Genomic DNA, 6,000 nt, shown 5'->3' with positions numbered 1-6,000 from the left:
ATGTTCAACAATGCAGTCAAAGGGTAGGACAGTGTAAATCTACCTCAGTGAATTTAGGTCTCCCCTCCCTCAAGAAGGTCAAAGATGTTGTTAAGTAAGAGAAAGGCCTTGAATCCGAAATATGAAGTGGTTATCTTTTTTCAGAGGACCCGTTCCCCCTTTCCTTAAACGGGAAAGTCCTTAATATTTGTGAGCAGTAAGACATGTTTCATTTTATTTAAAAGTGGCTACCTTTGAGGGGGTGGGGGAGCATTTTTGATTGGGGTACTGGCACTGGGGAAAGGATTGTTTCACCTTTTCCCTTTGTGCCATTTCTCTGATCTAACTTATCTCTGTAGGTGTCCACAGCAATAATAATAATAAATAAATAAAATCAGGCACAGAAGCTGATAGCAGCCTCAGGAGGAGGGATTTAGATCAGAGAAGCAGTTCTGTGGAGAATAGTTAAACATCCCCCCTCTCGTTGTTGTTACTTTATTAAAATGGAGCACTGCCCTAGCCACTTCAGTCTGCCTTCAGCCAGCCCCCACCTGCCTCCTTTCTCACTTGCAACTGGTCCAGGGAGCGGCACAGCCTCTCCTCTTCCTCTTCCTCCTCTTTCTCCTCCTCAGTCTCAGTGTTGCACCCTGCCTTCCATTTTAATTCTCCTTCCAATTTCATTTCATGTAGTCCTGCATTTTGGAGTTGAAGGTTTGAAAGGTATCTTATCAGAAGCATCCATCACCCACCACTTAGGAACTTTCTGCCACGTTAAAAACAACAGTATACCTGCTTTGTCTCACAGTTCTCATCCACACCTCCATTTGCCCTGCCACTTTCCCCCCAGGGAAACCTGCAGTTTACCGCTGAAATTGGACCAAACAGCAATCAGGTTTTCTGTGGGTGCCCATGTGCTCTGATTCAGCAGTAAATAGCACATTTTCCGGGGGGAAGCTGTGGGGCAAATGCAAAACCACTCAAACCCATGCCTAGAAAGCACAGGACAAGGCAGCAGTGGTAGGTATGGCGGCAGTGGCAGTGGCAGAGCAGCACTTCCCATTTCAACTTGAGCGATGAAATAGGACACACCGCCCCTGCTGGTGCACAAACTGATCTAAACTCCACCCTACTTTGCAGCGCCATCAAGAATATGTGATATATTTTAAAGTCTGCGAGCTGCGCATATTCCATCAGCTTAGGTTGCCATTCTTCTTTAGTTGGAACTTAATATATAGAAGAAGAGAACAAGAAGAAGATACGTTTAAAGAAGATTGGAAAGTGTTTATTGACTATATGGGTGGAAATTATGTACATTTGAAAACGTTGGCAGCATTAAGATAAATTTGACAGTGTAAATAAGTTTTGTTGGATATAATAATGGAATACTGAATGGTTTAGTTCATGTAAAATAGGCAGGGATTTATTTTATGTAAAATGAAACATGGAAAGAGAAGAAGGGAAGTCATTGATATTTTAAGGTTGTTTAAAAGAATATTCTAAAATGTAAAATAGAAAAACTTAATAATGAGAGAGAGAGAGAAAATATGTTATATGTATATATATATATATATATTTTGGTGTCTTCGGGTGTCTTCCCGTGTAAGAGTCGGGGTGTCTAGGCGACGTTTCGACGAGGTCTCACTCGTCATCTTCAGGCTGGTGCTTTCGGCTTCTTGTTACTGGAACAGAGCAGAATCTGGTGTTTGAGTTCCTATAAATACTGTTGAGGGGTGTGGTGTATAGCCTCCAACGTTCTGGGCAGAGAGGAAGTTCCTAGATTAGTGTGCCTTTTCTTCTTTTGTTCCTTAATTACTTGAGGGATATCTTGAGTGATTTCATGAGTGATATTCTGAATACCACTGGGTGGGTCATTAAGTGTAGATTAGTTGCTAAAGCTTTCGTGTCTTGACCTCTTGAGCTTGTGAAGAGTTTTTCTGAGAAGATGGCTGTGCTGCATTTAGTTGTGCTCTGGCTTGGCTTCGTGTATAGGGGCGAGCTGTGATTTTGTGCCTTGTGCCAGCCAGATCTGTGTAGGGATTGCAGGGGGGTGCAGCATCCGGAGGTGCCACTATAGTTTGGCTACTGGATGGAGTCTGTAATATGTCTGTGGAGAGGGTCTGGGTTTGGGTCTGGTGTGGTTGATTGGTGACGGCGTTCTGTGTGCCTCTGGTTCTGGTGTCGGTTTTTGTGGGGAGGGCTAATTTCCAGATGTCTGGCAGGCGGGACGTGTCGTCACGCTTGTTCATGTTGTGAGGGTGTTTCTCTATCTCGATGGCTTCCATGATTATTCTCTTGTGGTGATGTTCCATGTTAAAGAGCAATTTGGAATCTGCAAAATTAATTTCGTGTCCTGTTTCTTTCATGTGTTGGACAAGAGAGGAAGTTTTTTCTTCTTTTTTGACGGCATTCTTGTGTTCTGCGATACGTGCATTTATTCGTCTGTTTGTTTGTCCAATGTACGTGGCTGGGCAGACTTTGCAGGGTATTTCATAGACCCCTTGGTTTTCCAGCTGGATTTTGTCTTTTGGGTTTCTGAGGATATTGGCTATTTTTTGGTTGGTGCAGAAGGCTGTTTTGATATTGTGTTTATGGAGGATTTTGCTAATTTTGTCTGTAGTGCCCTTGATATAAGGAAGGAGGGCCATGCCATTGTTTTCTTCTGTGTCTTGGTTTTTGGGGGGTGTTTCTTTTTGGATTAGCTTCGTAACCTTGTTTTTCTGGTATCCATTGGCGATTAATACATTTGAGAGATTCTGTAACTCAGTTGTCAAGTGGTATTTGTCAGCCAGGCGTTTGGTTCTGGAGATGAGAGTCTTGGCTACGGAGTTTATTTGTGCAGGCCATCTTCTCAGAAAAACTCTTCACAAGCTCAAGAGGTCAAGACACGAAAGCTTTAGCAACTAATCTACACTTAATGACCCACCCAGGGGTATTCAGAATATCACTCATGAAATCACTCAAGATATCCCTCAAGTAATTAAGGAACAAAAGAAGAAAAGGCACACTAATCTAGGAACTTCCTCTCTGCCCAGAACGTTGGAGGCTATACACCACACCCCTCAACAGTATTTATAGGAACTCAAACACCAGATTCTGCTCTGTTCCAGTAACAAGAAGCCGAAAGCACCAGCCTGAAGATGACGAGTGAGACCTCGTCGAAACGTCGCCCAGACACCCCTACTCTTACACGGGAAGACACCCGAAGATACCAAAACCTGCATTCCTGTACCCGTGAAAATCTACGAAAGCATATATATATATATATATATATATATATATATATATGCCAATTTTCCCCATTTCTAGTTTTCTAAACTGGGCAGGGGTTTAAGACTCAATGTCAGCATGCAGTTCATGCTTGTCATGATTGTATTACAGTCATACCTCGAGTTGTGTTTGCTTCCCATTGCATTTTTTCAGGTTACGAATGTGGCAAACCCGGAAGTGTTTACTTCCAGGTTTGCCACTTCGCGCATGCACAGAAGTGTTCTGTCGTGTCACGCGCACACGCAGAAGTGACGCTCCACTTAGGGACTTTTCGGCGTGTGAACGGCACCCCAGAACGGATCGCATCCGTAAGTAGAGGTACCGCTGTATCTTATTTTTACTCTGAGGAAAATAGAAAATAAAAAATACAACCATACAGCTGGAGAAACCAAAACTACCCACTAGTAGCCTACCTACTGCCCCAAGACAAGGGCACCCATTCCCAGCCCCCAGCCTAGGTAAAGGTAAAGGTAAAGGTACCCCTGCCCGAACGGGCCAGTCTTGACAGACTCTGGGGTTTGTGCGCCCATCTCACATCTATTGGCCGGGGGCCAGCGCTGTCCGCAGACACTTCCTGGTCACGTGGCCAGCGTGACAACGCTGCTCTGGCGAGCCAGAGCCGCACACGGAACGCCGTTTACCTTCCCGCTGGTAAGCGGTACCTATTTATCTACTTGCCCCCGGGGGTGCTTTCGAACTGCTAGGTGGGCAGGCGCTGGGACCGAGCAGCGGGAGCGCACCCCGCCGCGGGGATTCGAACCGCCGACCTTTCGATCGGCAAGCCCTAGGCGCTGAGGCTTTAGCCCACAGCGCCACCCGAGATCAGTGCAAAGATTCCAGACTGCATATGCACATTTTTTGTTGGCGTCCATCTGTCTCAAGAGACAATGGAGTAAGCCTCCAGGGGTGAAGTCAAAGTGCTGCATTGGCAGTACCAAAGTGATCTCCTTGAGATGGAAGCCTGAACAGTGTGTATGGAGGTCCTGGGCTGTCCAGATGACAAGACCCCCCTTTTGGCCTCGCTGATGTGGTCCAAAGGAAAGCAGAGGAAAACATTTAACACTAGCTTGGCTGCAGGAGTTGCTGGAAGGATGTGTAGAAGGCACCGTCCAACCATCTTAGGGACTCCACTCCAAATTTGTTTACTCCTTAGCCTTTTCTTCTCCTGAAGATGAACCACAAGACAGCGGGTAGTATGTTGCAAAGTATGTGCACATAGATACTTTGTTAAATGTGCAAAACTAAAACAGGGCCCTACCACAGATAATACTGGTGATCATAAATTCATGGCAGAAGTCAGAGCGAGCAAATCGCGGGAAGGGAAAATATGTATAAGCAACATGACAGAAAAGAGATTGAAAGAGAGAGACATGTACTGTTTCAATGTCCAAAAAATGAGGAAGTGCAAGAAAAAAACATTAGATCATAAGAGATTTATCATCAAAAGCAGCAAGACAAAATCATACTTGACACTGGAGAGCCCTGACAGGCATCAGAAAAAGTGCTACTGGAAAATCCACCAATGGGCCAGGATTGGAGTTTTAAAAAAATGACAAGAGACAAAGTGGGATGGGATGGGATGGATGGAGGCTGGAGGAGTAATAACAGTATGGGGACGTTTCCAGACAGAGTGAGTAATATACAAGGAAAATGAAACACTCCTTTGGATCTGTACCTTTCCTTTTACTTTTGTAATCCTTACTTCATAAAGTAAAGTAATCACTGGCTGAGACTCAAGACTCATCTCATTCAGCATTTCTGTTTTCAACAGAGACAGGGCAGATGCTCTGGAGCGGCCTTCACCAACCTAGTGCCCTCAAGATGTTTTGGACTACAGTCCCCATCAGACACAGCCAGCAGGGCCATCTGTAAGTCACAGGTTGGCAAAGGCCGGAGTCTCACAAACAGGGCAACATGCAGATAGCTTACCGCTGATTATCCTTCCTTCTGTTTTCCTTGAACTTGCGTAATGGACTTTCTCCTCTTTCTCCCTCCTTAGGACATCTCTTCCCTCCTTGCTGTTCTGCCCTCCAACAACTGCACTGCCTTCTACTTTCTACCTTTCAGAAATCATGTTTTTATCCTCTTTCATCAGCTTGTGAACAGACTGACCTTGGATTGGTGTGGGTTTGTATTTGTCATGATTGGATAATCCCCCCCCCAAAAAAAACCTGATTTCTTAGATTTAATTTTATGTGCCATGTCCCGAGCTTAGGAACCATGATCTGTTTTTGCTGAAAGCGCACCTTGCAGTGTTTAACACAAAGTTCTTAGCACTGCTGCAAAGGCGCAAGCCAGACCTGTGAGAAGAAGGCAAAGAGCAACCCATGAAGATCCTTCAGAACCATACACCATGCTAAGTACCGATAGGAAGGTCCGCTCATTGGAGAGATGGATTGAGAAGCAAGGACCGTGTGCACTGGGAATCTTTAAAAAGTAGCAGCAGTGATGAAGGCCATAGGAAGACAGCTGGAAAATATGAAGGAATGGAGAATTTGAAGAAGGAGGGAGAACAAACAGCAGTCATAGGTATCAAAGGACTGTGTGGGAGGAGGAGTTGGTAGCAGCAGATGTCTGCTAGCCAAGATGGTTATATACCGCATCCAGGAACTGCATCTCTGAATACCAGTCACTGAGGAACAGCAGTGGCTGTGGGTTAAACCACAAAGCCTAGGGCTTGCCGATCAGAAGGCCAGCGGTTCAAATCCCCATGACGGGGTGAGCTCCTGTTGCTCGGTCCCTGCTCCTGCCAAC

General features: G+C 45.3%; 1 long non-coding RNA gene across 1 annotated transcript in view; it reads right to left on the bottom strand.

The window, feature by feature from the left end:
• Positions 1 to 3,102: 3,102 nt before the first annotated feature.
• The window catches only part of LOC309527648, a 384,549-nt gene continuing 381,651 nt past the window's right edge, over positions 3,103 to 6,000 (bottom strand). Inside the window, exon 3 of the long non-coding RNA XR_014217279.1 lies at positions 3,103 to 3,202. This is a non-coding gene — a long non-coding RNA (uncharacterized lncRNA). The remainder of the gene's footprint in view (positions 3,203 to 6,000) is intronic.

This window comes from Podarcis vaucheri (genome assembly GCF_965113315.1).
Source record: "Podarcis vaucheri genome assembly, chromosome: 1".
In the NCBI taxonomy this organism is placed as follows: domain Eukaryota; kingdom Metazoa; phylum Chordata; class Lepidosauria; order Squamata; family Lacertidae; genus Podarcis; species Podarcis vaucheri.
The sequence above is the reverse complement of the archived record's forward strand: the minus strand, read 5'-3'. Positions and strand labels throughout refer to the sequence as shown.